At 44.6% G+C, this 16,344-nt stretch overlaps 1 protein-coding gene across 2 annotated transcripts in view; it reads right to left on the reverse strand.

Annotated features, from left to right (window-relative positions):
* The window catches only part of NXN (nucleoredoxin), a 169,336-nt gene that overhangs the window by 120,506 nt on the left and 32,486 nt on the right, over positions 1–16,344 (reverse strand). The window lies entirely within an intron of this gene.

Raw genomic sequence — 16,344 nt, forward strand, 5'->3', positions numbered from 1 at the left:
CACACCCTACTCACTCCGACATGTACTCTAAAGTGGACATTTATTTTTAAAATTAAAGCAAATTAAAATAAAATCTGAGAGTTTCCTAGCAACCCTTTTAGAAACTGGACAAGTCTCCATTGACGACTCCAGAAGCAAAGTGCCTAAAATTCTACATAACTCTGATAAATCCAAGGAAGATTAATGTGTATTTATGTGTGTGATGTGAGGAATCATTCCAGATGAGGGTTTGGATCATGCCTGACTACTGAGTAAGAAGAGTCAGCCCCCTTATTTAGTTCTACATGATAAACAACAAACACCCACAATGTGGCCCTTGCAGTACTCTGGAGAGACTAGAAATCTATACATTAGAGGGGCTAATAACAAATTCAGTAAGACTAGAAAGCTCAAGTGCTATCATCAAAGTAAGGGAGAAAAGGAATACCAGGGGCTTCCCATGACATCATGGCAGCAAGGACTTTCTTTGCCTGCTACATGTGAGAAATGCAAACTGGAACATGATGTCTTGTGGAAAGTAAACCTCTTCACTATAATTCTCACCCAGGATTTCCCTGCTGGAGATTGTTTAGATCATAAGGGCACAGGGGCATAGGCTTCGAGCTGGAAGTGTCCTCTCACTGCTGACATGCCCAGAGCCACCCTAGGTAGTTACCTTAGCCAGGAAGTGTCCGGGATGAGCTTTGGGCTCAAGCTTTCCTGACTCCAGGGCAATCCGTAAGGTCATGACGCCTCTTCTTCATACATATCCAGTGGATGGTTTCAGTTCATGCCTCAGTTAAAACACATCAACCTAGCACCCTTCGATTAATCCCCATCCTGAGTTTCAAGCCAGGAAGAGAGTGATTTCTTTAAAACAGCCCTTTCCCTCTACACCGCTCCCTTCTCCCCCATTGTCCTTTGGCAATGATTTAGAAAGAAAATGCTTTATACCTTAAGCAAATTAGGATAATGGGATCATGGATGTAAAAGCTGGAAAAGTCCTCAGAAGTCAAAACCCTCACACTACAAGAAACCGAGGCCCAGAGAAGTTATTCCAAGGTCCTACTGCTACTAAGCGGCCAATGTGGAATTCATCCTGGGTCCTCAGACCCTGAATCCAGCACTCCTTCCAAGGCACCACACTGCCTCCCACATTATGGGACAAAGCTTCCTGTTTTGGTGCCAGATGTAAGGACTGGCTTCTGAAAGAACCTTGGAACAAAGCATGGTTTGCAAGCTAGCCACTGTTTGCTTAAGAGCCTGCTGCCTTTCAGCTGAGAGGCCGGGTCCTTGGGAACCTGTGTCTCTGACATGTGCCATCTTGTGCTTGGGGTTTGTGAAATACAGAGCGGTTGTGCATGTTGGTTTATCGTGAGAGGCAAACGTCCATTCGGTATCTTGTTCAGGGTGGTGACTTTGTTGAGGAGTCTGATGCTGCACTCAGCACTCCCACTGCCAAGGCTGTTGGCCTTTAGCTATTGAGATGGCCTCTCTTTACCAGCTGTATTAAACCTGAAAGCCCCCAACCTAGCTAGACCCACTAGGTACTGGTTTTTCTTCAGAAATTCTGGAATATAACAGGTACTTTCTTTGGACAAAAAACCAAGCCAGTATGTGTCATTTGTAAGTAAAAAATGAGAACGCCTACACTATGCATGTGGTACAAGAGCCACATCTGAAAAAGATGACCCAGACACTTTTGGCTCCCGAAGACACAGAACGGTCTGGCTAAATTCCAGTCCAAGTAATTGCACTCTGCCAAATTCATGCTGACTTTCTAGTTGGACAAAGCATTCACTTGTTGCCATTCATGATTGCATCACGTTGCCTATAGTCTTTTAAAATGTCCATTAAGCTTAACCCCACCTGGAAGATTTCACAGCATTCTCTGCAAAGAGAGCAGCAAATGACACACTTGGTTTCATGTATTTCTCTACCCAGCCCAGACCCCACAGTCCTGCCATGCTTTTACTAACATCCAAGGATTTTTCACCCTCTTGCCCTTTCCCACCATACCTGCCTCACCAGCTTCCTACACTGTGTAGACCCCACTCTCTGTTCATGTTCAAAATCCTCTCTTTCTTTTGGGGCTGCTGATGGCAGCTGGAGAATTAGGAAGTTAAGCCACTTGGCTCCACATCTAACCCCAGCTAGACACTCAGTGCTGTTTGGCAGACAATCCTTTGACTTCAACAATGGTGGCTGTTCCAAAGCTTCTTCCCTGAGCTTCCTGATCCCCTTCTCCCTCTCAGTGGGTAGTCAGACTTTCTACTTCCCTGAGAAGACTACAACCAGCAAGCATGGGGGCCTCTCAACGGTCCTCCCCCTTCCTTCTGAGAAGGATTTATCTCATAAGCAGATATTGGGATGAAAGGGGTCATCTAGTCTAGCTTAAGGAGGAAGGGCAGAGAGATAAGTGGCTTGCCCAAGATTCCACAGAGAGCAATGTCAGAGGCAGGACTGGAATCTAGGTCCTCTTCCCCAAGCCAAGGGACATTTCCACTTTAGCACACTGCTCTGGGATTCCCCCTCTTGCTTTTTCCCTTAGTATAAATCTCTGTCTCCAGCTCTGACTTCTCTCCTGAGGTGATGCCTACGGTCACACAGGTGGGATTAAGTTCTGAATCTTTGGCTTCCAAAGCCAGTGTTCCTCTCACATTGCCACCCTTCCTCTCAGAACTACAGTCTATCTTTTTCACTGTCTTGAAAAATAAGTGGAGCACAGAAGCCTTAAGATTTAATAAATTAATTTCAAAATCATATTCTAATAGTTACCCATTGTATGGATTTAGCTGCTATTCCCTGAGAAGAGACAGCATGGCCACTGGTTGCAGTTTGTCTGCTACACTATTACAGGACAAGTGTTTCCATGGAGGAACAAAATGCAGGATGAAACTAACCCAGGGCATCTCCCAGGAATACAAGCACCATGGACTCCTAACACCCCCCTCAATAGCTCCTGATGTCCTCAGAAGTCAAAACCTTCTGAGTGGGATCAAAAAGGAGAGAAGAGAAAGCAACAGAGGAACAATGAGAGAGCCCACTGTTCATTGTGCAGGCGCTTTCCCAGGTGAGGTTGGGCAATCCCAGAAGACTTCCATGGCTCTTGCTCTCAGAGGCTCTGCAATGGCAAGAATGAGGGTTGGCAGGGATTTAGGTAGGACCTGTGGTCCGATAGCAGCCATGGGGCAACATGAGCAGGGAAGGAGAAGACCAGAGAGGAGGGATGAAAAGTCTGAATAGATGTCAGAGTGAGTCAACAAAAGTTACTAAGATCAGTGTTTGGATCAGGCACTGGAGGGAAATGTCAAAGTTCTGTTGAAATTTTCCCAGTTCTTTGAGCCCCAACTCAGGCACCACCAAACTCCATAAAATCTTTCTACCTACTCTTCCTTTCTTGTTGGTATATTACCTTAAACATTCCTAAGTCAAGTCAACAAACATGTTGCCTTGTACCAGGCTATGTACCAGGCACTGGTCTAAGTGCTTTACAAATACAGGTTAAGGGGTAGCTAGGTAGCACAGTGAATAGAGCGCCAGCCCTGGAGTCAGGAGGACCTGAGTTCAAATCCAGCCTCAGACACTTAACACACACACACACACACACACACACACAAACTAGCCGTGTGACCTTGGGCAAGTCACTTAACCCCAATTGCCCTCCAAAAAGCAAAAAACCAAAAAACAAATACAGGTTAAGTGGAAGGAAGGAAAGTAGTAGCAGGAGGTAGGAAGGGCTGGTAAAAACCTCTTACAGAAGGCAGGATTTAAACTGAATCTTGAGGGAAGCCAGGAGATTGAGACAAAGAAGGCCTTGCCAGGTGTGGGTGTCCTTTGCAAGGGACAGTAAGAAGGCCAGCACAATGGATGGCAGAGAAGCATGTTTATAAATGCTTGTTGAATTGAATTCATGTAATGTTATTCTTGGGGCAGCTAGGGCCACAGTGGACAGAGTACTGGGCATGGAGTCAGGAAGACATCGAGTTCCAATCTGGCCTCAGACACTTTTTAGCTGTGTGACCCTGGGAAAGTCACTTAACCCTCTTTGCCTCAGTTTTCTCACTTGTAAAATGAGCTGGAGAGGGAAATGGCCAACCACTCCAGTATCTTCGCCAAGAAAACCACAGATGGGGTCCCAGGGTAGGAGACAATTGAAATGACTTGAACAATAACAAATGTCATTCTTAGAGTATATGCCTGACACAGGATAGGTCACTAGACTTGGGGCCAGGAAGACTGGTTCACATTCTACCGTAGACACTGTGTGACCCTGGGCAAGCCACATCCCCTCTCTGTGCCTTAGTAGCATATTTCTGTGATATGGGGCAGTTGCTAGCCTCTAGGTCTTCTTCCACTTCTGGAGCCAGGCCCCTATTCTTCAAATACAGCTAAACAGGAGAATGAGGCCTTGCTTGATGAGAGTTATACAGAATGTGAGTAAAGAGTCTGAGCAGACAGAGGCAGGCTAATCAAAGACAGCTCGCTCAAGGCTGGTGGAGAGCAGGGCTTTGAAGGCAGGCAGGCAGGCAGGCAGCCTGAGCAAGAGGAGGGGATGAGGATTCTGGGCCGGAGGAAAAGTACTCACACAGTGCAGCCCTGGAGCAGGGAGTCTACTAAGGCAGGCTCTGGAGTTGTCAAGCAGGTTTGCTAGGAAGAAATCTGGAAACCGCAGTCAGTTGTCTACTTACATAAAGCAACCATGGTTGAGAAGCGGAAAAATAGATAATACATTATTTTTTGATTAAGGAGAATTGGTGCAGGGTTCTTCCCAGTCCCTCCCATTCCTCTCCCCCCCCCACACACACACTGCTCTCCATTGTACAGATTTCAAGGAGGAATTGTGGATACACACATCAAAGGAAACCCAGCTGACAGCCCAGAACACATCATGCAATCGCAGAGAATTTACTGGGTGTATTATTTTATTTTAAAGCACAGATACATCTTTCCTTTGGGTTTAAGGAGAGCTACCTTTGGGAAAAAGGCTCAGCTCTGATGTGGCCCCCACAGCCTCACCCCTGGTGGCTTCCTTCTGCAGGCTGTGCAGGGATGTGGCATGGGTTCGAATCCTGTAGACTAGCCGGGTTAGTCTGGGGTTTGGGTGCCTCAACTATAAAGCCAGAGTTTAGACTTGTGACCTCCCCCAAAGGCTCCTCTCAATTCTAAATCTCTGATCCTATGACCATGGGGCTCCTCTTCTTCATCAAAGAACACAAAAATTACAGAAATTCTAGTAGTCACCGCAAAGAGAAGGAATGAGCCCTAAAATGGACATGGGGTAGGAAAAAACTAGTCCGACACCAAAGTATTCTTTTTGGAGGGTGGGGCATTGGGGGAGGGGGGGCACAGCAATAAAACCCAGCCCTTCTCACTTAGAAGAGACTAAAAAAACCCTCCACAAGTGAAACCATAAACCAAGAGCCCAAGGCCACAAGAAAGCCCAGGAGCAGGGCCAAGAAAGGAGAGCTCCCCTGCCCCAGGCAAAGGCCTCATGCACCAACAAGTTGTTTTCCTGTGGCTTGCCTCAGACTGCCCAGTCAACAGCTTCCTTCTGGGCCTTTCCAACACCTGCCCACCTCAGAGATTCAGAGCCAACTGTGGGCTTGTCCAGGCAAAGCCACACCAGAGACCCGACTTCCATGGCCCCGGAATAAGGAAGGAAAGCTGAGGGCTGCTATGACCTCTCCAGTCCAGGCTGACCTTTATACACAGCCTGAGCCTGCTGGCTTCCTGAGGCCAAGAGAGGGTCCTCCAGAGATGCTGCTCTGTTCAATGTGACCACTATTCCTTTATGGGAAATACATAATTCATGACATTTTCACTGGTAAAGTGCCAACCTTACAAATAAGAGTTAAGAAATATTTTACAGAGGTGAAGACAGCCTTAGAGAGAGAAAAAAAAGGGAGACTTACTCAAAACTCATAGATTTTCTATGAGATTATCTAGTCAAACTCCCTCATTTTAGATATGAAAAAATAACAATAAGAAAAATAAAGAGTTGACATTTTACAAAGGGCTTGAGAGGGAGTGTGGTATAATGGGTAGAGTGGTGGGCTTGGAGTCAGGAAGCCCTGAGTTCAAATCCCACCTGTAGACATTTCCTAGCTCTGTCACCAAGCAAGTCACTTTAACTCTCTGTATCTCAGTTTCCTCATCTGTAACAGTGAGAAGGGTTAAACTCAATGGCCTTTCAAGTCACTTTCTAGCTCTAAACCTATGATCTTATGAATGACTACCGTGTTTCCCCGATAATAAGACCTATCCTAAAAATAAGCCCTCCCCTTACTGTGTAAGATTCCTCTAAAATAAGCCCTCCCCCGAAAATAAGCCCTATTGAGATTGCTACTGTAGTGAAGGTGATCCCCTGCGCTACACGCTACATTACTGCATCCAATCAGAGCTACAGCAGTGAGCGCGTCATCCTGTTCTTCCCCAGTGATTTGCTTATTGAATAAAGGTACATTTTTTTTGTTCACATTTACCTGTTTATTAAAATTGCTGTCAATGTTCATTAAAATAAGCCCTCCCCTGAAAATAAGCCCTCTGGTGTTTTTCTGTCCAAAAAAATATAATAAGACAGTGTCTTATTATCGGGGAAACACGGTAAAACAATGTTAATGGAAATACCAATAAAACAAAATGAAATGCTTTATAACTCTAAGGACCAAGTTGGCCTCAGAAGAACTGAGAATAAGCACCTCCCCCAAAGAAGAGGTGGGAGACTACAGGTACAGAATGCTGCACACCTGTTGGAGCTATTCAAAGAGTTGGCTGATTTACTCAAGTTAATCTGTCCTCTTTTTTCAGTCTGTTGTGAAAGATGGCCTGCCGAGTGGGCAAAGGGAAAGGGAAAGGAGATGCGTTCAGAAATGAATATGAAATAACAAAAATGGCACCAATAAAGGCATTTTTATTTTTTGTAGTTTTTATTAAATTACTTATTTTTGGTTTTTAACATTCATTTCCACAAGTTTTAAATTTTTTCCCCCTTTCTCCCCAAGAGGGCTTGAAATCTGATATGGGCTCCACACATACATTGCTTTTAAACACATTTTCACCTTAGTCATATTGCACAGAAGAATTATAATGAATGGGGAAAACCATGAGAGAGAGAGAGAAAAAACAAAACAAAAAAGGAAATAGTCTGCTTCATTCTGCATTCGGACTCCATAGTTCTTTCTCTGGATGTGGCTGGCATTTTCCATCATGTGTCCTTTGGAATTGTTTTAGGTCCTTGCATTGCTGAGAAGAGCTAAGTCTATCAAAGTCAGTCCTCGAACCCTGTGGCTGTTACTGTGTACAATGTTCTCCTGGTTCTGCTCCCCTCATTCAGCATCAGTTCAAATAAGTCTTTCCAGCTTTCTCTCAAGTCCACCTGTTATCATTTCTTTCTATTACATTCATATACCACAACTTGTTTTTCCCAATTCCCCAATTGATGGGTGTCCCTTCGGTCTCCAGTTCTCGGTCACCACAAAAAGAGCTGCTATAAATATTTTCGTACATGTTGCTCCTTTTCCCATGTTTATGATCTTTTTGGGATACAGAGCTAGAAGTGGTATTGCTGGGTCAAAGGGTATGAGCATTTCTATAGCCCTTTGGACATAGTTAAAAAAACATTTTTAAAAAGAAAAATAATGTACCAAGTGCTTTCCTCACATCAGCTCTCTGACATAGGGAGCATAAACATCCTTTGGTTGAGAGAGTAATGCACTAGCCCAGAAACTCCTGGCCAGCCAGAGTAGAGCTGAATCAGATTGGGCAGGAGGGACTTCTACCACATGACACCTGAGAAGATCCACAGGACAAAGAAATGATCCTTGCTGGTTTTGTTCTTTGTCACTCTGCACCAGTCAGTCAGTATATGGGTCTGACTAGTATCTGTTGTTTTAAAAAATACTTTATTGTAAATGTCGTTTTTTTTTAAAAAAATACTAACTTTCTTTAAATGAGCCTTAACAGCTGACCAAACTTGAGGCCCCATGGAGGGCAATGGCCTAAGTGTCTGTTCACATGAGAAGAACTATCAGAACACTGTCGTATATTCACATTACACCTAGTATTCTAATTATCATGTCTTACACTTCTCATTGTCTCTTACAATGCCCATGGGCTACAGTGCCTCATGCAGAGTAAGCATTAACTAAACTGAAATAAATGAGGACAGATGGACACTTAAGGAGTTTGCCTCCTTAATGGGAGGCAAATCTCAGAGGATGAAAAACAACAGCTCCTGTAAAGCTTCAAGTTTATACTGTTGACAGTAATCTTAGGTTTGCAAAACACTTCAGAAATATTGTCTTGTTTTATCTGCAAAATAACCCTGTGGGGCAGATGCTGTTATTGCTCTCCCCATTTTACAAATGAGGGAACTGAGGCTGATGTGCCCAGGGTCACACAACTGGGAAGTGTCTAAGGTGGGATCTGAACCCAGATCTTGCTGTCTACAGGCTCAGTGCTCACCATGTAATACCACTCAGTGGGAACAGGGATTGATTATTCTTTGCTTGTATAAGTCCGGCACCTGGCACAGCGCTTGGCACACAGTAGGCATTTAATAAATGCCTGTCGATGGACTAAGTTTATGCGGACATTCCTATTAAATGACAGCTACAGTATTACATTCCCTGTCTTGTCAGCCACAAGCTGACTGGTTCTCAGTCATAACCGTGGTACTATCTCCCTTAGCTGTTCTAGTGTAGTGCCAACTATGGTGTCTGAGAGAGACAATGCGAGGTGATTCCCAGGATCTTCCTTCAGTTTGAAAGATGGCCAAGGGAGATGCTTCTGCCCCAGGTGACAAAAGGAAGGGTCCTTCTGTCTTATCTCTGATATGTGGCTCTCAGGTATGGAAAAGTCCCCTCTGAAAGTAAGGGCCAGAGGGGGAATCCCTTCCCATTCAGGCACCTTTCGTTTTCTGTGTGTTTGTGTGTTCCCTCCATACTTCTTCAAATCAAGTCACTTACAACAAAAAAACCAAAAGACTAATGTAAAGAAGGTCAGACAGGGGCAAAAACCCAACAAAAACAAAAAAAACAGGAAGAGGGTTTCTGAGAATATCAAAGTATGTGTCCCTCCTCTCTTCCATCTCAACAATCCAACCCCGAGGAGCACCAAACAAAATTAAAACACTCATCGGTGTGTGTGTGTGTGTGTGTGTGTGAAGTGATCCTCCAAAAATACATCCAATGCCAATAGGGCAGATGGGAAGAAAAGCTCCAAGAAGCATTCCTAAGGGTGATCTTCACTATGTCAGTGATTTGTGCAGGAGACAGAAAGGAGTCTTTCTAGACCTCCACATTGTTGGTGGAGTCTCCCTGAAGCATTGTGATAGTAATGGCAATTAAAGATTCCCCTGTATTGGCTTGGTTTTCAAATTGATTGTGTTAAAACCCAGAGCTTGTTAATCCCATTTGTGGGATGGACTTGTTGATGTGAAAAGAAAGTCCTGAACTGGGAGGAGCTGGTGACAAGATTTGGAGAGACAAGAGAGAGGCAGAAGACCTTTTTTCTTTGGAAGAAGCACCTCGTGAAGAGAGAGAGACTAAGAGAATTGCTGGTGGCCGCTTTGAATTGCCCTGGACTTTTGAGACCTGCCCCCTGAGCTGCCAAGGACTGAGGAGACATGGCTGTTTTGCTGGTACTTTGTCTGTCTGTTTTGATGTTGTTTTGCCAGATTTGTCCACTGGTGAAAGACAGTCCTGTTGTTGAAGAAGTCCTGGAAGCTGGCTTTTGGTTAAGAAGCCCTGAGACTGTCCTGCAGACAGAGAGTGAATACTGTCCACTGGTGAAGGGCAGTGCTGTTGTTGCAGGGGTCTGGAGACTGTCCTGCAGACAGAGAGTGAATACTGTCCACTGGTGAAGGACAGTGCTGTTGTTGCAGGGGTCTTGGAACCTTTCTGTTGGTTCAGAAGCCCTGAAGAAGGATTTTCTGGTTGTATGTTTACAGAAATCCTGGGAGAGGGTTTTGCTAATGTTTTCAGGGGTTCTAGGACTGTTCTACAGACAGAGGATGAATTAATGAAGGGACTGGCAATTTATCTTGTGGCCTTGCTAAACCTTGTCTCCCCAGAAACTAAGATTGCTGAGAACTTGCCTCGTGTCAAGATGAAGAAAAGACCTCCATTTGGGTATTAAGTTCTGTGCTTGGACTTGATGTAACTCTGGGGTAGATTCAATTGTGATCCAGGGGTGGGGAACTTTTGACCTTTTTGTGTTCTGTGATTGACAAATGAAGGTACTTTACTTATGTTTGGAAACTAATCTCCATTTGAGAAGACGAGCTTTGTGGTGGACTAAATGAAGGTACTGCCTAGGGGTGGAGAAGTATTTAGAACAGGGACTTTGTAATTGATTGAATGATTGGAAGGTCCTGGGGTGGGGTAGTCCTTGGAGATTATTTAATCACACTTAGTAAATGCCGTATTTGGAATGATGTCATGTTTTGATCTTCTCTGTTCTTGGTTGGTCACTGAGTAAAATGGAGAGAGCACCTATGCTGGTATTCTGAACCTTGGGAAGTTGCCTTTCCTTGGCATTACATTACAAGCATTAAAGTTTAAATAATCCGTTACATCACTGAAGGTTGCACATCTCGAATCCTCCCCTTTGTCCTCATTCTCACTAAGGCCATCCAGGTCCAAGTCATTATTTTTCAAGATTGTGCCTTCCCCCACCCTCTGAATCTCCCGGCTCTTCCTTCTCCAAGTGGGAATCCCTTTACCAGACTATTATTCCTGAAACCACCTTATCAGTGGCATTAGGTTCAAAACTTGGAGATCTGTCTGAATCCTGCCTCTGCTATTTCCTAGCTGTATGAACCTGGGCCAAGGCCATTCCCTTTTGTGGCACTCTGTTTCCTCATCTGTGGTTAGATTAGATTGTCTGTAAAATGCCTTCTGTCTCTAAATCCCATAATCACTCCTCTGCTCAACAACCTTCAACAGACCCATTTGCTCCTGACTCAAATTTAAGCTCTTCTTAAAGTTCTCAGTAACTTGAGCCCCCCCACTCTTCCAATCCAACTTTACTCCTCCCTGTTCCCGGTCCAGCTGTCTCCTCATGGTCCCCCAAACACACCATGCGCTTTTCTCGTGTGGCATGTCCTCTTCTCTCCCCTAGACCTTGGCTGTAAGTCCTAGTCATTCTTCAAGTCCTAATTCCTCCAACAGCTCTTACCTTCTCTTGGAAGTTCTTATGGCCACAGTCATGGGATTTAGAGTTGAAAAGACCCTTAGAGAATTTCATGATGGAAGAAATGAAAGCCCAGAGAGCACAGGTGACTTGTACAAGGTCACTAAGGATTGTTGCTGCAGCTGAAGGACAACCAGGCCTTTCCATTATCTGCCTTGCATCAGAAACTGCTTTTTTGTGTTATCTCCCCCATTAAAATGGGAGATCCTTAAAAGCAAGAAACTGTCTCTGCTTTTCTCTTTGCTTGATCAGAGTAAGCACTTAATAAATGCCTTTTCATTTGCTCACCCATTCATTACCTAAGAATTCATTTTTCTAGAGCACTTTCCTCACAACAGTGCTGCAAGGGAGGCAGCCGGGAGCTCAAGGACACATCTTAGCCCATCCCATACAGTTCAGCACTTTGCTTTATATCCCATTGTCTTCGATGCCGCTCTGGGGGCCCTGTCATTTTGGCTAGTTCGTAAACTTTTAGAAGGAGGGAATATGCCTGTATTTCTCTATCTGCTTCAGAGCATTAAGTACTTACCAACTGACTTTATCAGCATTACAGTAGCTCGCTAGAAGTGTTCAGGATGGTGTAGGAGGCTGAACTGAGAGAGCCAGACTGACTTGAAGTACCAGGTGTCTTTAAAGAGAACTAATTCTAAAACCCCACATGGTTCTCCTTCATCGCCAAATAGCGGAAGCCTCTCCATGGTATTCTTTCTGTCCTATTGGAGGGCTGCTCCAGTGGCTAAGGAGGCCGGAGGATGGCGCTCTCCCTGCCTCCCCGGCTCACAGCTGGCGGTGCTAGCCTTTGGCCACCGCCAGCCCAAGCAGGCTCTTCCCGTCCATGTCCACTCCTAGCCACCCCCTCTTCTTTCCTCTGCTTTTTATTCTTGTTAATCCCTTTTGTCTTAAAGCTTCTTCTGGGCTTTCCTGTGATGAGGACTGGCCTTTTATAAATATCAACAACCAATCAGTCTTTATTTCCTTCTGCTCTGCAAACCAAGCCAGTCACAATATCTCATTTGTAATGATTCTTCTCAAATATCTTCATTACTAAAAGGCTGCAAACGAGAAAGTTCAGAGATGGCTCCCCACCCCTTTTGTTAGAACATGTGAGTTTTTCTGGATACCTGGTGGCACAGAAAGGCTGGTACCTGGATGCCCAGATGCCCAGGATTTTATAGTGTCATCTCCCTACAACCATCCCCAGCCTAAATACCTGCAGCTGATGTGCCAACAAGCTTTTATTGAGTACCTCCTGTGTATGAGGTGCTATATGAGACGCTGGAAACACTAAGAGCTGACACACGGTGCTTTTTAAATGTCTACAAAGACTTAACCAAAGGCTGTATATGTACATGTAGAGAAGAGGGGGCCTCAGAGGCTACTTAGTCCAGCACCATCATCTTACAGAGAAGGAAACTGAGGCACTCATTTCACTTCAGCCTCACAACATCCCCAAGAACTAACAATTACACATGTGATTCTACAGATGAAGGAGACGATATTCAGAGAGTCTCTGAGTCATGGCCACATGGCCAGTAAGTGTCAGAGGCAGAATCTGAACCTAGGTCTTCCCGGCTCCATGTCCAGTGCTCCATCTCCCACACCAGGCTGTCAGTCCAATTCTTCTTCCAGTAACTCCTGGAACATGATCCTTGAAACCTGGCTAAGAAACAGTTCCCAAATGGTCAACCATTCTCACTTGATCAAGCCATTCTCATTGGCCCACTCCATAATATCAGTGAGTATCTATTAAGAGTATCTGTGACTTAGAATAATTTTTAAAGCTACTTTAATCTAGTCATTTGACCAAAAAAAGGAAAGAGAAGCATCCAAGAAGCCAAATAAGCTGCCCAATGTCACACAGCTGGTCAGCAGCAGGGCCACAGTTGGGACTCAGCTCTTTCCCCACATTCCTGCTCTTTGAGCTCTCCTGAATGGAGGCTCAGCTTCCTACAAAACTGCTGAGACAGTCCACTTGGGCAGTTTACTTAACAATAAGATGATGCCACAGAGCACAGGACTTGGCACATGCAAGGAACTAAACACTTGCTAATTGAAGTAAATATTATCCATCCAGCCTCTTGCACGTCCTTCAAACTTAGGCATGGAGCTGGTATGAAAGGGCTGCTCAGTAGCTTAAGAGCTGGAGGTGCTAGACTAGGGAGTCAGAAAGACCTGTTCAAACCCTATATCTGATATCCAGGTTCAGCCACTTATTAGATGTGTGACCCTGGGCAAGTCACTTAACTAATTCCTACCTCAGTTTCCTCACCTGTAAAATGGAAATAATAACCCAAGCATTGAAAACCTTAAAGCACTATATAAATATTAGCCATCATTATCATCATTCTTACAGAAATGAGAAATCTTGACAAAAGCACCTTTTGAGATGTCAGCAACAATGAGGAAAACAATATAATTTCTTTTGCCTTTTCCTTAAGTCCTTTATCTCTCTTTATTTCCCTACATAAAAGAAAAATGCTTGAAAACCCTGCTGTTATAGAATCCCTTCACACATGTCTTCTTGAGGCAGCTGGAGCCTTCTGTAGTCATGTCCCCACACCACCTCTGCCTACACCCTTTTTCTCACCCTATTCATCCAATTCCTCCTAGGCCTTATCTCCTCCTGATTTGGAAGGTCTTACTCCAACAGCTATAATACAATGGCATCCAGGAGGCCTTGCATCTGAGTACACCATGGGTAAACAGTAACTCCACCAATGTCCAGCTTCCCCCAGAAAGCTGAGACAAAGCAGCTGGGCAGGCCATGATGTAATTTGTGCAAATATTGCCCCCCCCCCCAGGTGAAACAATTAGTAGGTAGATGACAGCCTGCCTGAGGAATCACCAAAAACCAGAACTGCTAAAAGCAGATATTTTACTCAGGAGGAAGTTCTATCCACCCTACAATCCTAATGCCTCCTTGGTATACAGATCTATCTAGCACAGCATGGTATCTTTTAACTAGCAAAGAGACAGAGAAGAAGTTCAGATCAACATCACTGAATAAGGCATAAAATAAATGTGATTTTTTTTAAACAGAAGCATTGAAGAGTCAAGAAAGAATTCCATCATAATCCCTTTGTATAATTAAAGAAAGGGAGGGAAACTGGAGACATGAAAGTCTTGCTGTTTTAAGCTCAAAATATAAATTGTGGTGAGAAATATCAGAGAGGTTTAAATTTTTTTAAAGAACTTAAATAAAGCAGAAAGAGTCTCTTGTTTTATTTCCTGAGGGTCAACAGGACCATTCAAGCAGGGGCCTTTCCCACTCCTCCATCCAGAACCCAATATGGAGCATCACAGTTGTTAGCCCTGATTCTCTAAGGCCAGTTACAGGCACGATTCAGTTTACATTGATATGTTTTGGGGGGAGGAACCAATTACTGTTCTATATGTATTTATACATACCTATATATATAGAGAGAGAGAAACAGAAGAGGAGAGAGAGAGAGTCAATTACAAAGTTAAAGTATGTGAACCACTGAGATCACTAGCCCCAGTGTGGCAAGGCAGAGTCATAGACAAGAGTCACAGACAAGGCCTTACCCAAGGAAGTTAGTTAGCACAAGCCAGGTAACAAGTTAAGTACCCAAAGGATCTCCCTGACAAACCACAACTCTATGAGAAGCAAACTCTCTCCTCCTAAGAACCCCTTGGAACACAGGGCTGAACCACACAGTGTAGGCACTTCCAAATATGGCTTCTACAGACTGAGGGGATTTTAGTCTCTGGGACATCAAACAACCCCCAAAGCACCTTTCACCACGTAGTTTCTTTGAGGGGATGAAATTTCTGGTTTGACTGAGCTCAACCTTCTCAGCCATGCCCGGGTCCCCGCCTCAGCTCCTCCACAGTAGGGGACTACAGAAAGCCAGAATGACCTTTACAAATCCTAGTTCATTCAGTTTCACTTCTGATCTGGCATCACATTTGTCTTCAGCATTCTTGGCACTTCACTAATTTCCCCAAATTCAATAAGATAAACACTTTAAGCAAGCTGCCATCCTGGGCACAGAGGACACAGACATGAATAGATTCAGTGACAGTCACAGGAAAGGATCACAGACGGAGGGTTAGTAGGATTACCTAGAATTCCTCTAGTCCAACCTCCTCCCATTTTACAGACTAGCAAGCTGAGGCCCAGGGACTTTAAGTCACTGGTCTAAGGTCACACAGGTAGTAAGTTGGCAGAACCAGGATTTGAATTTGGGTCCTCTGCCTCCAAGGCCAGTGCTCTTTCCTGCTTATTCATATTTACCACACTTCACAAAGTTGTTGTTCAATCGTTTTTCAAGACTTAAATGTTCATCATTAGCATTATCAGAGATTTCAAGTAAAAACCACCTAGAAAGGCAGAGGAGTTCTGGGCTTATTTGTTAGCTGAGTCATGTAGCAAGAGCTAGAGATAAAAGACAGACTGAGCACTAGCATCTGAGGAAGGCTAAAAGGAAGCCTCCAGCACCCAAGGAAGATGCTCCACGTTGTACAGATGAAAGAAAGACAAGAATGTCCCAGGAAGAGGAGTTGTGGACGGGCTCTGAGGTGCCCTGTTAGAGGCCGGCCCCGACACTGAGGAGATGCCAGATCTCCTGATCAAGATATGTTTGCCTGATTAGTGGAAGAAGAACCTGGGACACAGAACACAGATGAGAGCATGTTTCTACTGGCCAGTCTCTTCCCTGAAGAGGTTTTCTTTTTGCGGGCATGTGTGCTGAAATTTGGGGTATTTTCCATCAACTCTCTTTTGAAATTCTGCGTTGGTGGGGTGTCAGCTGTGAAAAACAAACAGCCTGCTACAACTACCTCTGTTGGCCCAGGCTGGCAATGTTCCACTTCCATGTATGGAAATATATGAAAGTAGTAAAACCACAGGCATGAGCCCGGGCAGGGCTCACAGGGTGGGGGCCAGCATTCCTCCAGCCAAAGCCAAGCATGGGCCTTCAGGAACTGACAACACGAACCTGTCACTGGAATACAAGCCCATTCCAGGTCCCCTCCCCCGACAGACACAAGTGTACCGGCTTCTATTCCAAAATTACCAGCAAAAGAAAAAGCTCTTTTACTCTTGTCCCTCATAAAAGCACAACCTACTCTTCTGGCCATATTTCACACTGCCTCCTTCACTGTCTTCTACTCAACTGACCTCCTTCATGTGCTCTGCATATGCTG

This window comes from Petaurus breviceps, unplaced genomic scaffold (assembly GCF_028583685.1).
Source record: "Petaurus breviceps papuanus isolate PSGF00001 unplaced genomic scaffold, PetGlider_PUasm1.0 186, whole genome shotgun sequence".
In the NCBI taxonomy this organism is placed as follows: domain Eukaryota; kingdom Metazoa; phylum Chordata; class Mammalia; order Diprotodontia; family Petauridae; genus Petaurus; species Petaurus breviceps.